This window comes from Ursus maritimus, unplaced genomic scaffold (assembly GCF_017311325.1).
Source record: "Ursus maritimus isolate PB19 unplaced genomic scaffold, ASM1731132v1 scaffold_21, whole genome shotgun sequence".
NCBI lineage: Eukaryota > Metazoa > Chordata > Mammalia > Carnivora > Ursidae > Ursus > Ursus maritimus.
The window spans coordinates 2156280-2172892 of record NW_024424564.1 but is presented as its reverse complement, the minus strand read 5'-3'; positions in this window follow the sequence as shown (position 1 = coordinate 2172892).

The window sequence follows — 16613 nt, the reverse complement described above, 5'->3', positions numbered from 1 at the left end:
CACTTTTAATGGCACCCCTTCCACCCTAGGCCTCAGTGCTCCCATATGCGTCCAGGTCAGGAGAAGGATAGAAGGGTTTTGCCCTGAGGCCTACCTGGTCAACTCCCACCTGTCTTCAAGGGTCAACCCAGCATTACCATTTCTGGGAGACTTTGCCTCATCTTTCCAGATGATTTTATGCTTTATCTGCTCTTTCTCAGGTATCCTGTATATGACTCCTAATAAGGTTCAACATCTTGTATTATGTGTGTGCACGTGTATCTCCTTCTCCAGCTAGACTGAGAGCTTTATGAGGGAAAGAATCAAGTCTTATTGATTTCTGTTTCCCCGAATTTTAGAAAAGCTCTTGACATACAACAGGAGCTTAGGAAATACATGATGAATAAATGGATAAGTGACGGCCCTGCTATTATCTTTCAAATGTATTTGTAAGCTCCAGGATTACCTTGGGAAAGTACTTGTTCTTGGGCAGAAGACTACATGGCCTTATATATTGTTTACCTAATACTTTCTTTTTTAAAACATTTTTATTTATTTATTTATTTGACAGGGAGAGAGAGAGAGAGTAAGAGAGTACAAGCAGGGGGAGAGGGAGAGGCAGGCTCCCTGATGAGCAGGGAGCTGGATGTTGGGCTCGATCCCAGGGCCCTGGGATTATGACCTGAGCTGAAGGCAGACTGTTAACTGACTGAGCCACCCAGGCGCCCCTACCTAATACTTTCCACTGCAGTTTGAGTCACTTCTGTTTGTTGGCTCCTCAGTGAAGATCAAGCCAGCACCATCTATGCCTCACTGACCTGACTCGGGGTTCCAGGTCTTACTTCAGGCTGCAGAATGGTCATCTTGGACATGCAGTGAGGATACCCATTTATGAGGTCATTCTTTAGCACTCTTTCAGACTGGCAGCCAAAGCACTAGGGACGGGGTAAACAAAAGCAGAAGGGAAGGTGTCACCAAAAATCCCACTAGGATTGGGGTGGCAGTTTTGCTACTAAAGTGTGGGTTTTTATTTATACTCCCTGGGAAACTGCTACAGAGTTTCAACTCCTGAGGGTCCTGGTAAGCCTAGAAAATGGGCACTACTTCTGGGGGCCAAAGGGTGGGACGTTGGCCAGATTTGATGACTGAGTACAAGAATATGGAAAAAGAAAGTGGGAAAAGATTTTGTTTTTTCTTAGTAGGCATGGGAAAAGGAGCTATTGCTGTGGAGGAAATGAGGAAAGAAAAATGGTGGTGCTGTCAGTAAGGGATAGAGACAGGGATCCCCCAATCATACGCCCTACTAACACAAAGTGAGTAGGACAGGACAATTGAGGAAAAGCCTCCTTGAAGAACAAGACATATGCGAAATTGGCTCCATGGAGAGTGGTGGTTCCAAGAGAAAGGCACTGGGCCCCCAGCATGGCCACAGAACATAAAGTTTCTTGACACCTTGGTTAATCCAAAGTGATGCGGTGATCATTCAAAAGTCTACATGTGTAAAGGGTTCTTTCTACCAATGCAACCAAGAGTCATTTGTGTCACTGTTATCCTTTGATAAAACCACCATTTCTATAACCATGGGTCCAAAGAACTCGCAAAACCTCTCGCAATCTGACTCTTGCCTATCTTTTGAGGTATGCACAAGCCATTCTACGTGCAGGTCACCTTATGCAGCCAGCTGCATGTTCTTTCTCCTTGCCATGGCCCACATTCCTGCCAACTACAAGACTTCCATGTCTAGAAGTCAGACATAGAGCTTCAGAACCCAACTCAAACATCTCCTCCTCTGGAAAGCCTGTCACAATCTCCACAGCAGAGGTGCGTGTTCTTTCCGACGTACGAGCAACTGCAGCACCTTCCTGACGCTGCACTTCTTTGTTTCCATGTCTGTCTTCTCCACCTAACTGTGAGCTCCTGCAGGGTAGGGACCACGTGTCTTTGCATCCCCAGCAATGAGGACTCGGATATCTTAGGCTCTAAACAAATGACCTGATAAATTCAATAATAATCAATTAATCAAAAAGTAGCCTGCTATCTGTCTAGCTAAAGACATCCGGGGATGTCTTCCGGGATCTGAATGGACTCAAAGTCAAGCTCCTCCCAAAATAAATCAAATCCTGGATATCAAGAACGCTCTACCCCAAATTTATATATGTTTTATATACATATAAAATGAAATGTTAACAAATCTCTTAGAATATTTTTGTAGGTAGGACCAGGATGCAAAAGTTTGAGGACTGTGAAACAAATTTTAGTATATTCATACAATGAGTATAAATATTATTCAGCAATGAAAAGGAAAAAACTATGAAAACATGCAAATGAATCTCAAAACAATATGTCGACTAATTATTCCATTTACATGAAGCTGAAGAATAGGCATTTAAAAAAGCATATCTACATGGGGCGCCTGGGTGCCTCAGTTGTTAAGCGTCTGCCTTCGGCTCAGGGTGTGATCCCAGAGTCCTGGGATCGAGCCCCACATCAGGCTCCTCCACTCGGAGCCTGCTTCCTCTCCCACTATCCCTGCCTGTGTTCCCTCTCTCGCTGGTTGTCTCTCTCTCTGTCAAATAAATAAATAAATTCTTTTAAAAAAAGAAAAAAAGCGTATCTACAGTGGTTGTCTTGGTTGGGAGGATTTGATTAAAAAGGGACACATGGAAACTTCAAAGATAATAAAAATGTTTTGTATCTCAGTTTGAATGATAGTAAGCCAGGTAAATATATTTATCAGGAGACACAGAACTTAAGATCTATGTACCTTACTGTATGTAAATTATTCCTCCGTAAAGAAAAAAAAGTGTGAGGATTACTATTTTATAAGAACCGTGTTCCAGAAGTAATGCTAGAAGCATTTTTCCTTGGGAGATGCAAAAACCTCAGGTATGTTCTACTTGAGACAGCACCTCATAGGAGAGAATATACGGCATTATACCTAGCATAATGACAGCGCAAAATATAAACCCCTTCAAAAATGACAAACTGTCAGTCTCTTGAGGAATCAAAGAGGAAGAAGTGTTGTTCAAAAGACTTCATTAGAATTTCACTTTTGCTTGCCTGTCATAATAGATCTTAAATCAATTCTCTGATTATGAATTGCCTATTATAATATCACCTATTATTTTTAGTCTCTTTTTTATGAGTGCAGAAAAATATTTTAAGTTGAGGAGGCAATCAGGGAAATGTGATTGCAAGTGGCAGTGAACAAGCATTTTAGGAAGACAAGGTGATTGGTAAGTGCTTTGAGATCTATGAATGAAGAGCTGTGTGGCATGGGCCGGGCTGCTCAAGAAGAAAAGAAAATGCTTCCACTTTTGACGAGCTACACAAAGACTTCGATTGGCATCAGCGGTCAACGACTTTATCTACCCAAAACCTGTGTCTTGTATCTGCTCACAGCACTCAAATTGATATTCCTCAGCTCTTTATGACTCAACCGCCTCTCCAGTGCCCTGGAGAGTATTGCAAATGCAGATGCGTGCACGCACACACACACACACACACACGCACACACACTTATCTTCCACCGCTGTGGGGGCTTTGGAGTTATGTTCCAAACTCTCCCACTTATTACCTCTGTAATCTTGAGCAAGCTACTTAACCTCTCTGTTTTCTAGATTCCTCATCTGGAAAATGGGGTAACAGAACACACCTCGAAATCATGTATGGGTTGAACATGGTCATGGGTCTGGCACAAGAGCTCGCTCATAGTCAATCTCAGCCAATGCCAGAAGTAAAGCAACCATACAGTGGAACTTACAGATGGAAGCGACGTTAGACGTTATCGATTCACAGGCAAGGACACAGAGGCTTACAGAGGGAAATGGACTTCCTAAAATCACACAGATATCTGATGGCAGAAGTGGTGCTAGAACACAGATGTCCTGAATCTCCACCCATGCTGTTTCCAACACTCCTGTTCTTTCTTCTTTTGTTCCTCGACTTTTACTATGCCATCTTTTAAGTAGCTAAAAAAAAAAAAAAAAAAATGAGTGCCCACAAGTGTGTCAGGCACTGGTCTCATGGTGGAAGAACACTGGTGGTTATCCTATGGTGTAACGACCGTATGAGGCTCTATTAATCACCTGATGTTTGCCTCCCAGAAAAATGGGTTAATAAGTAGAGTAGTGAAAATTGCAAATTTAAGTGTGTGAAAATGCTCTGTAAACTGTCAGGTACAACACAGAGCTGAGCTATGATTGCTGTTCAATTGAATATATATTTACATCTTTAATTTATCCTCTATTTTATCGTCAGTTACACAAGTAGCTGTTAGACATACTTCATGAGTTTAGTCTTCCAGGTTCAGAGTTTCAGCTTTCTGTTTCTTAGGCTGGGCACACCTTATTCTATGCTAACTTGCATTTAGCTTTGTGAAGTCGTCCTTCCACATAAGCATGTCCTACCTCCCAACACAGCTTATGTGAATCTTAAAGTAAGTGTGCCATCCGGCATTTTCCCACTCAGCCTTCGCAGCGCTTTCTATCAAGGTTCAGTACTCACACGGCTCTAGGGAAACACAACTGGCTGCATGAAGGTACGTTCTTTCCCATTTAGTAAGATTAAAGGCTCAAACCTTTTGCACTTTTTTCTTATAGGGAGTAAGCCTCATTCTGTGTGCTTTCACTGTTCTTATCTCCTATGATTTCCCCCACAAAATGAAATTTTATTATGACCAGGACTCAGCAAGCAAAACTAACATGACTCGACTCCTTAAAACCCTAAGTGTGGTTCTCAATATAATAGAAGCTCGAATCCACCGGTGCGCCCAGCAGCTTTTGATCCCATCAAGATAAAAACCTGCGCCTTGATATCTCATTATTCTCCGCTCCCCTCAATCACACGGGGTCCTTTTATCATTATTTTAATGATTCTTTGTATAAATGGCTGGGAGCCTTCATTCTTGAGTGCTCTTGAGAGCTGATCTGAGTCATACCCACAGAGCATATTGTGTGAACTTGCAATTATTTCCTGTGAATGTTCTGTGAATGTGTTGAAACCAAGCATGAACACTTCCAGCCAAACTGCCATTTTTTCAGGACCTTTACAGCATCCCAAGTTCTGCAAACAAGAAGTGTGAATAGTCGTTTCTAACACAGAAACTGGCTGCTCAATTTGCAAAGGGAAAGCTTTCAGTTCCCATGTACATGATTTTAATGTTTAAACCATAAGCAGGACGTGATCGGTCACCATCCTTCTCCATTCCCCAACAACGGTTATGACAGAAGACTCCACAACAGTGAGAACAAAAGGGGCTCCCCACTGTCCCCAGACACACGCATAATTAGGAAAATATTTGTGCAGCTATTCTTGATGTATTGTTCTTGGCCCCGACAAAGTCTTCCATCTCAGGAGGGAAAGAAATAGGATGTCGAGGAAGGCCCTACCAGACAGGAAGAGAAAAGGGAAAGCCTTCCTCTTCCAAATCCCGTTGGAAAAAGGAGAGCTCAAATACCATGACTTTGCATGTCCCCTCTGAAGTGGGACTCAGCACAGGAAATATGAAAGAAACTTCTAGACAGACAGATGGGGAAACACAAGAACTTTCAGTAGAATGTCAGATTGCTGTACTTCCTGGGCCTAGCTCGGGAAGCCTGGGGGGCTGCAGGCAGGGCCTTACCCTAAGCAGCATGTGAACAAAGTGCAGCCCTAGAAGGGGGTGGAGGCTGAACAGAGGAGCAGTGCTCCTGGCTTCTCAAGGCCTGGGCAAAGGCATGCAAGAGATCCGGGTCCTCTCGCCTGCTCTGAAGGAGGGCTTCAGAGGTGGGAGAGGGCCTGTGGGGTTTGCAATCAGGACAAAATGGTCAAGCATTCAGGAGCTTCGCAATCAGAGGCAAAGCCACGAACTCAAGATTGGGTGCTAACCTCCCAATGGCTGGATAGGCCCACTTCCAACCCAGCGCAGGGAATAGATGGGATCAGCCACCGCACAGTGAAGACCAGGGAAGAGCGATGGATATTGCAGAGGTCCAAAACCCCATGTCTGCCCTGCTAACATGAGGTCACACGTGTCTTGCACCTTGGTCTATCTGGGCGCCATGGCATCTTAGGCAGTGAGGGACAAGTTTAAAGACAGTTTTCACATCTCTTCCTAACTACCACCACCCAGATGAGTGTGGTCTGGCAAGGAAGACCACATCAGTTTTAGGAAACAAAGCAACTCCATTTGCTTTGCACATCTGTGTGAGGCATGTGGATTTATAAAAACCATGACACCACTCCTTGCGGTCCTCAACTCTCCTTTGCAGCCATCCAATTCTGAGTTACTCAATTTATTTCAAATATTGGTCTTTTGTTTCAATCCCAACAGATTTCCTTTTTCTGCTGGGTTTCATCTCATCAAGATGTACCTGAGAAATTTCTGAGAGCTGGAAAAAGATGTCCCAAGAAATCCCAAAACTTCCCGGGCAAAACCAATGGAGAGACATCCCCAGACTGCCACCCGTGGGATCTGGGGGCTCCGTGGACTTAAGAACACAATCAGAGGGAGGAAGAAGTGTGTGTGTGTGTGTGCATGGTTTCACCAGTGGGCAATAAGAATCTAACATTCATCTCCTGAAACATTCACAACCAGATGGGGGGGAGGGTGCTCAAGGAACATCTAAATGTTAAAGGGGGCTCCTAAATTTCCCCAATCCTGAACGGTAGCTACAGACTGACCCAGTGGTAGGAGGTTACCATGAACGACCCCTACACACACACAGACACACAGACACACACCAGAGTGATCATCTGTTACACAGCCCCTTGCTCCCACCGCCCATTGCATGCCATCGCCAAGGCAAAGAAGCAAATCTGCCTCTTCCTCATCCACGTGCACAGTCTCCTGCTTGAGATTCCAGATTATCCTCTGGAGTTGATTTTCCTTCCTTCAACCTCATGCTTGATGTTCTGTTAACCTCTTCCAAGTCCCTTTTGGAAAGACGTAGTGAATGAATAAATTCATTTTATTTTTATAAAAATAAAGACCTTTCAGATTAACCTGGGACAGGGGGAAGAGAGTGTGTGCCTTTCTCCAGGAAGGACTCTGTGATTTGACCTCTCTGTTCCTGGGAGTGGTGTAGTCAGGGGTGACTCTGGCTCACAATTTGCTTTGCTATCCTCTGTCGAGGGCCTGCCACTGTCTCTGATTTGGTTGCTCAGGACTGACACTCCGTTCTCCACAGTGATGTCAGAGGCCCTCGCCTTCTTAATTCACCTTCCTCTTATTGCAGCAGCCGACTTACACTTTCCTTCTGGATTCTTCTCTGGGCAGCGTGCCCTCGGTTAGAAAACACAGACAGTTATACTCCAGCTTGGAACCTTGTAACATGTGTCCTTTCTCTCAAGTCTCAGGCAGTAATTAGCACCTGGGTGGTCTGCTATTAAAAAGGAAGGCATCGTCCCTCCTAATAATTTTCTTCCTCCTTGAGGCCTGGTATTCATTGGATGAAAAGTCCAGGGCGGATTGATTATATTTCCCACAGTTGTTCCCTTTATTTTTACTTCTAGAAAAAAAAATTTTTAATGCTCTATCAATATTTAACGATAGCAATTACCTTTAACTGGCAAAAGTGCCTTCCATTATACAGGATAGAAGGACAACATTTGTATAGTCCTTGTAAAGATTCTTTGGTCCATTACATCCACCAGAGGGAAAAAATGTAATAAATAATTAACTACCTGAAATTGTTGCGATGAATAATAACATGGTCAGCAAGGACTTCCATCAATACACAGAATCAGCCCTGTGAGGACGCCACCACCTGACGGTGTGCGCACAACCCCCGGCCTCGCCCCCGATGCGCGCCCCCAGCAACCGTCCCCACACTGACGCCACCACAGCAATGTTGACTCAGCTCACAGCAATGTTAACAAATGAGACCTGAAATGCTGAGCTGGGCACCCTGTGTTCTGAAGGGAAACGTCAGCCATAAGCAGAGCCTTCAGCCGAAGATGTGGCTGCTGACGTGGAGACACGGTCTGGGCCTCGGGCCACCCTCACCAGCTCTTGGAACTCGGGCCACTGGCCTGACCTCCCCAACACTCTTCCCGAGGACTGACTGTGTGACTCCCACCAGCACAGTTTCAAAAAAGAAACAGAAAAAAACCCTGAGTTTTCTTACGAAAAATAGATTGAGCATTTGTGTCTTCCTAAATACTTCTAGAACTCGAGCTTAACAAAGACGTTCATAAAAATTATTGATTAAAAAAAAAAACTCCTTCTTAGCACCACAGCAGACAGGTTCTCCCCTCCAGGCCATAAGCGCACTGGGCCGCCCATCGCCTGGACACTCACTATTTTGTTTCACGTGGCACTTTCTGTCACTGTTATTATGGCTCCTTCTCTGGAAAATGCAGCTCTCCCCAGAAAACAAATAAAAAAGACTGGGGCGCTTGGGTGGCTCAGTCGGTTAAGCATCTGCCCTCAGCTCAGGTCATGATCCCAGGGTCCTGGGATCAAGTTCTGCATTGTGCTCCCTGCTTAGCGGGGGCGGGGGGGGGGGCTGCTTCTCCCTCTCCCTCTGCTGCTCCCCCTGCTTGTGCTCACTCACTCTCTCTCTCTCTCTCAAATCAATAAATAAAATCTTAAGAAAAAAAAGTAAAGAAGACCAAGGGGCTATCACGTCTTCTCCTTTGCCACCTCTTGCAGAGAGTGGAAGAAAAGTTTGTGGGGTTTTTTTTTAAGAATTTATTTATTTGTCAGAGAGAGAGGGCACAGGCAGGGGGAGCAGGAGAGGGAGAAGCAGACTCCCCGCTGATCAGGGAGCCCAAAGCGGGACTCAAGACCAAGACCCTGGGATCATGACATGAGCCGAAGGCAGACGATTAAGTGACTGAGCCACCCAGGGGTCCCAAGAAAAGTCCTTCATAAGGGAACTTTGAGGATTTCTTCCAGCCTCATCCTGAACCTGGAGTCCAGGACTCCACACACTTTGCACTGAGTCTGCTGTGTGTTTTCTACCCAAAGATATCTGTTGTTACTGCACTACTCTCTCCCACGCAACCGTTTGTTGCTCATCTCTGTAATTCCTCCCTAGGAGAATGAGGTGATGGATTCAGCGGGTGACAATTCGCTTAGCCAGAAGAGTGACGCAGTCTTCCATCAAACACACCCAGGATCTGGGTGACTGGGAAAAGGTCGCAGGCCTTGATTCCGATGCCCCACCATTCGATGTCATAGGAAAAATATTACTGGTGGTCTTGAAGGATTCTTGCCAAAAATGGCTGCATCATAAAGAACACAGGAAGCAAAGAATCACGTGAGCTACCAGAACTTGGAGCACAATATAACCTGTGAAAAGGAACAGAATCGCAGGGCCGGTGGGGTGGGGCAGAAGCCTGTGCGGCACCTCCCTGCTAGGCAGGAAAGGAGACGGATGCCAAGAGCAGCCCAGATGCGAAGCTGCAAACGGAAGGTTCTGTAAACGCATCTCATTTTACTGAGAGAACTGGCAGCGGTCTGTAGTCCGAATGGAATCTAGTCTGTATGACAATGAAACCTTGCTCTGCTCAATGTTGATCCTTAAACTAAACCTTACCTTCGCTAAAGATGAAAGTTTGGAATTTGGTAATGCTTACCCAGTTGTCTTCCCCAGCTCTACATTTTTTCATTTTTCCATGATTACTTATGAATAGATTGCTTCTAATTAAATGCACTCCTAAAGATTTTCAAGTTATGGTTTAAGTTTATAACTCAACCTGCCATCTTGAAAAAAATTAACAGCTAAATTGAGGTTTGCAAAAAAGTCAAGGAAGCAGGGGAAGGAGGAAGGAAGGGAAGAGACTGGAAACAATTTGTCTAAAAGTAGGGGAATGTTAATCTATACAATGGAATATTTATGGGGTCATTAAAATCATTTTCACAAAAAAATTTCATGTCACAGATAATATTCATGATCTAATAATAAGTGCAAAAAAGCAGGAAACAACACATTATAAGAAATGTCCTAAAAATAAAACAACTTAACCTGGGTAAAAATACCTCAAAATGTTAACTTCTTTTTAACCTGATGATATGATACGGCAATTTTTATCTCCCTTATATTTCTTGGTATTTTCTACAATTCATTCATGTAACTTTCATATTCAGAAAAATAATAGCATTTTTAAAAGAATATCTCAATCACAAGAAGGTTGAGCAAGGATTTAAGCATATAGGCAGAAGAGTCAGAGAATCGAAGAGTAAAGTTTGGCAGTGACCTTCCAAGTACCAGCTGGGGTAGGACCACAGCTAATACCAGAGACAAGACAGGAAGCTGTCACTGACTGATGCTAATAAAGGTCATAACTCACTCTTTACTTCTTTGGTTCATTTTCTACATTGTTGCTAAAAGGTCATTTTAGATTCAGATTATCTAAATTGATTAAGTGAGTAAAATTTAGAACTTGTAATTATTTCCTAAGCTGGCCATGTTTTATGATTTTCTGCAATGATTAGAATAGGCTTTACAAGCACAGAAGTTTAGTCTTGTAACAAGTCAATTTGACAGCAAGATAATCCCTACCTCTTTATATTGTATGGCAGAAAGATCCAGTGAGGCAATCTATCCCTTATGGCAGGAACAGAGAGTGTCATCAATTTTAATCTTCTCAAAAATCTTCATCTCAGTTGATTATTCAGCTATCCAAAGCCCTTCATTTGGTTTATTAGATCACAAATCCAATTTAATAGCACCTAGAAACTAAGCAATTTTAGATCCAAGTAGATTGTTTACTGTCTTTCCTTTGACGAAGACAATTCCCTTTTTAAAGGAGGCTCTTGCTTCTGATTTTATATTTTCTTTCTTGAAGAGGTAACTTACATTGTTTTTATATGCAATTCACCTGTTGGCAATAGTAGTACCCAGGTGTACTAGACAGTAGCCTTCTAGCCGAGGTATTCAAGGGGCTAGAGGCACTGAAGGTTACATAGGGCAGGGTAGTTTGGGTTAATATCGTAAGTCGGTGAGGTTGAGGAGGGTTAAGAATGCTCCTACTGGACTTTTCAGAGCTATTTAGTATCTCTGCACAAAACGTCCCCCACACCCTACCCTTCTCCAGAGCACCAACCTCTCTCCAAAGTCTGACATTTGCAGACCCCGAGATTCCTCCTCAATATTTATCTGTGCTTTCCCAATGCCTAGTGGGACTCATTCCCTAAACAGAAATTTATTGAGCACCTCCCACTTAACAGACACCGTTAAGTCTTAACAGACACCGAGGTGCTGGTGATAAGGCACTGAACAAGACAGAGCCCGTTCCTATTCTCATAAAACTGCCATTCAACAGGGAGAGATAGAGGAGTAAATACATAAACCTAGTTTGGGCTAGTGTGAGATCAGTGAAGAAAATAAAATAAGGGGACAGGATAGAAAAGGATGGTGGTGAGTACTTAGATTGAGTGAAAAAGGAGGAGGAGGGATTGAAGTTTAAACCTCATGCAGAGAAGGAGCTGCCATCAAGAGAGCAAAGGAGGAGCACGCCAAGAAAAGAACAGCAAGTTCAAATGGCCTGAGGCAGAGCAAGTATGGCTTGTGACAGGGAACAAGTAGGGAGCCAGCCTGGCTAGAATCTAGGGAGAGGAGTTCCAGATGACATTAGAGAGGTAGATTGAGGCCAAATCATGCAAGATCCAAGAAGAGAGTTCAGATTTTATTCTAAATATGGGTGGGAAAAAAACCAAAGACTGCAGTACCACTGCCTGAAGAAGCTACCATCTGATCTACCAGACTTGAGGAAGGGTGGTCCTGATCTGTATCATTTTACTTCAAGCCGACCCCAGTCAAGGGATTTCCTATTGAACATAGCTCCAGGGCATCCCCCTTGGAACATAAATCAGAAACAGGTGAATTAATCTTTCTATATTCATTCTCATCCAAAATGCTTTTTCTTTCCCTTTGCCTTTCGGAGATATCACAAATTTTAATTGTAGTTAAGGAAGAACCCAACCAAGGTCCACATACCCAGCTGCCTACTCAACCTGTCCATGGGTACCTCAAACTCTAGCACAACCCACTCCCACCTGTCCTTCTCTAAAACTCCACTCACTTCTAGTGTTCCCTACCCAAAGAATAGCACCCATATATCTCCAGTTTCATAAGCCAGGTATTTGGGACTTAGAATCTAACACCTTACATTCCCTCACCCCTATAATTCAGTCCTCACCAAGGCCTCCTAAAAGTCTCTCGATTCAATCTGCTTCTCTCCAGCCCCCACTGAGAACTGATTCAAACCACCATCATAAATCAGCATCTCTGGACTAGGGTCCAGATAGTGAATGTTCTTAAAGATTCTTAAAGCTGTGCGGTAGTTTCTCATTATGCTTAAGACAACCACTACCCTGCCTACAAGGCTCTGAGTGGCCAGACCCTTGTTATTTTCTTTAGACTCATTTGTACATCTGTGTTCCAACCATCCCAGCCCCTTATCAATTCCTCAAATGCACCAGGCTTCCTTTAATTTCAAGGTCTCTGCCCATGTTCTTCTACCCCATATCTTTCCTTCATCTGGTTAATTCCTCCTCATTTTTTAGATCTCAATACAAACATCACTTCCTTAGGAAAGCCTTCCTGGGTTTTCTATTTTCCTTCATTGCATCTGTACTATCCTTTATGGCATTTATCGAAATTTGTAAATGTACATTAAACTGAATGATGGGATCATTTGGATGAGTCTTCCCTACCAGTCTATGAACTCCAGGAGGTTACCATTACCTTCAGCCTCTAATACGAGCTGAGCACCTGACAGATGCGCAACAAATGTTTGTTAACTGGATGAAGGCATTGTAATACCCATGACTGGTCAATCCCATTCACGTGCAATGCGTGGCACAAGCTAGACGTGGTTACTGTAAAGTGACAGACTGTGGCCGTGCCCTCGAGAAGATCTAGAGATGAAAACAGGCATGTAGTAAAGACGAAGTGTGAGAAGCACATCAATAATGGAAGTAGCCAGAGAAGGAAGAGATTCGCTTCCCGAAGGAATTGGTAGCAAAGTTAAGAAATGTGGTCCAGATCCCCAATTCTTGTCCATGCCTGTCTTCAGTCTCCTAACAGATTTTTTACATCCTACTCAACACTTCCAAAATACAGTTTTCCGAAATAAAGATCTAATTCTTCAATCCAGTAATCTGTACATTGCACCAAAGTATACAAAGGTGAAATGGAAAAAAAAAAAATCAAGCCCTTTCCTTTTTCAAACTTAAGCCAATATGCTCATTCTTCTACTCAAAGCTGTTTGGAAGGCCATCAGAAGATCTGAACACCAGGGGTGCCCGGGTGGCTCAGTTGGTTAAGCAACTGACTCTTGGTTTTGGCTCAGATCATGGTCTCGGTGTCATGGGATCAAGCCCCACGTTGGACTCCCCAGTGAATGGGAAGTCTCTCTTGAGAGTCTCTCTCCATCTCCCTCTGCCCTCCCCCGACTCGTGCTTGCTCCCTCTCTCCCTCTCTCATAAATAAATAAATATTTTTAGAAAAAGAAGAAGAAAAAGAAGCACTCACAACACTTTTGACACCAGATATGTGGGGTTTTCCCCCACCCTGACCAATTCTCCGAGGCCAGCTGGGTATCCTACAGTTCAATTCAATTCAATTCTGACACTGACTGGAGTTAGTATGGACCCCACAGGATAATGACTCAGTCCCACAAGACTGCCTCCCACTTCAGATGCCAATCATAAGCTCCCCAGCTTACCCGTAACTTCTACCTGACTTGGCTATAAATCGAAGGTTCCCACGATCGCTTCCTTGGGTTTGATAATTTGCTAGAGTGGCTCACAGAGCCCAGAAAAACAGCTTACTTACCATTGCCATATTTACAAAGGATATTTTAAAGGAAACAAACAAGAGTCAGATGGAGAGATAAATAGGTGAGGTCTGAAAGGGTCAGAAGACCTTCTGTTCTACCCTCCAGGCATGTGGATGTGCTTGCCAACCCAGAAACTCTCTGAACCCTGTACTTTGGGATTTTTTTATGAGGCTTCATACTCTAGGCATCACCAATTATTAGCTCAATTTCCAGCCCCTCTCCAGAGAATGGGGCGTGGGGGTTGAAGAGGAGCTGAAAGTTCCAAGCCTCTAATCATGGTTTGGCCTTCCTGGTGACTAGCCCCTATCTAGGAGCCCACCCAGAAACACCTCATTAGAACAAAAGATGCTCCTATCACCCATGAAATTCCAAGGAATTTTAAGAGCTCTGTGCCAGGAACTGGGGGCAGAGACAAATATACATATATTTTCTATTATTTCACAGCCCACTTTTTGCTGTGTCTTCACACAGTAGAGAGAGATCAGGCTCTCTGGCATCTCTTCTTATAAGGACACTAATCTTATATTTGGGCCCCACTCTATGGCCTCATTTAACCTGAATTACTTCCTTATAGGTCTTATCTCCAAATATAGTCCCATCAGTGGGTTAGGGCTTCCGCATATGAATGTGGCAGGGAGAGACACAATTCAGTCCGTATCACTGTGTGATCTTGATCAACCTTGACCACTCTGGTCTTCATCCAGATCAAGGTTTGGCAATCACAGCCCTCAGGCCAAAAACCCAGCTGGCCTTCCGTTTTTGTATATAAAGGTATTGGAACACAGCCATGTCTGATTCTCTACATATTATCTGTGGCTGCTTTTGCGCTTTAACAGCAGAGCTGTTAGACTATCTTGCCCTATTCGGAGAAAGTTTGCTGGCCCCTGACCTCGGGGAGCCCTTGGGACTCTTTCAGGTCTAACATTCTAGGATCCCATTCATGCCTTCAGCCTCAAATATCTTTTAGTTCAAGCCTTCAAGTTCTGCAAAAGACATTAGTGACCTAATGACTGTTTAAGTAAGTATTAAATGCTTACACTGACAGGGGTGTGTTCATTAATTTCACATTATAACTAACCCTCTGCACTATTATTAAGTGAGCTTAAGTGGACATGCAACAAAGTCTTTGCATATAGTAAATGCATTTTATATCTCTACAGCCAAATACATTCTGGTTACATCATTGTTTTAGGAGCTCTGCTGAGCGCCTAGTGTAGCAAGAAAAAACAGGGAAAGTGGAAGTGCTCCAGCCTCATTGTTTCCCCCTCTCTGCGCTGGCAAAGCCCCTCTTTTCTGCACCACACAATTTAGCACGGAGATATGTGCCACTTTGAATCACCCGCTAGTTGTGTCATTTACATTACCTTTGTGCCCCAAGCTGGACAATTAGTATCATGGGGCCAGGGATCATGCTTTCTGAATCAAAAAAGCATAGAATTAAAGAGCTGGAAGAGACATTAGCAATCACAATCCAACCTTCTTGCCTCACAGATGAATAAACCGAGATCCACACCAAAGGTCTTACTTCTCTTTAATTGTCATGGTACATATCAAGCACTTTACTCAGAATTTGTTTGGCAAGAACTTGAAAAGTGATCAGAGGAGGAAATTAGGAAAGGATGGAGGAAAAGGAGGTGTCCTGGGTCCTGACCTGATGGGCTTCTGCTGAAGTGTTCTAGAAAACAATCTGAAGTTTACCTTGCGTGTGTCTGTAACACAGCGCTTGCTAGCATGTGTTCTATGGAGCACCGGTCCCAAGCGATGCTCCAAGAAAACGCGGTCCTACAGTCAGACGAGTGTGGAAAAGCCTCATACTGTGCTCCTCTCGTGTAGAACCACGTGCACAATCAGCAGAGCAAGGCTCTGAGAAGCCCTGCAGCTAAGCCTCTAGATGCATAAACATTTGGAAACCAAACACCTTTTTTTCACAGACATCTATCAACATTCTGAGAAAAAAAGAATGAAATACGGGTTTCTCAGAAATCACTTGAGAAAAAATACTTTATATCTGGCACGAGGCAAATTCTACTTAAAAGTATTTTCCAAAACAATTTTGCACATTTATCCAAGTATTTCTTCCATTGCACAACCCAAATATCCAGAAAAGAAAAGCTCTGCCTCTTTGTAAAACTACCCTACATCGAGCCCCCGCTCCTCCCATCATGGCGAGTTACCTGCCTCTTGAATGCGGCAGCTGCAAACTTCAGATTTCCCGGCAATCAATCCTTGCTCAGGGCTTTCTCTTTGACAGTGGCAGGTGAAGAATGTGGAGAGGAAGGGGTCATGAAACCAGGAATGACCGGTAGCTATTGAAAACAGATTTCCCTAAAGAATTCCTCCTCTCTGGCTTTAGTAGTATTTGTGGAAGAGAAAGAATTATGCAAGTAACTTCTGGTGTGTTACAGCTCTTGAGATCTCTTTTTAAAATAATAAACCTTCGACCTAATTTCTAACTGAATTTGATATAGCATCAGCAATAAGCTTACTGGTCTGGCACGATTAACAAGGATAAATGGTTTAGAAAACCAACCAGTTTCTAAACGTTAACTGACCATTTTAACCCATTGAGACTGATGCTTCTAATTTTGTCTACTTACCGTCTGCCATAATTTAGCAATCCAGTGTCCGAAGAGTCAGCAAAATCATTCTCTGGCCTATGTTATAAATAAGCATCTATTTCCTGTGCTCCCTCAGGAGATCTACATTCTCCCAAGTATGGCCTCCCTGCTTGCCTGGACGGGACCTCCCACCTGTCATCACCTAAAAAACCAGCATACACTGAATCTAAACCAAATCATTCTGTACATCTCCTCTTCAATCCCTGCTTTCCATCCTCTCATTCTATGGTCCTTTCACAGTGA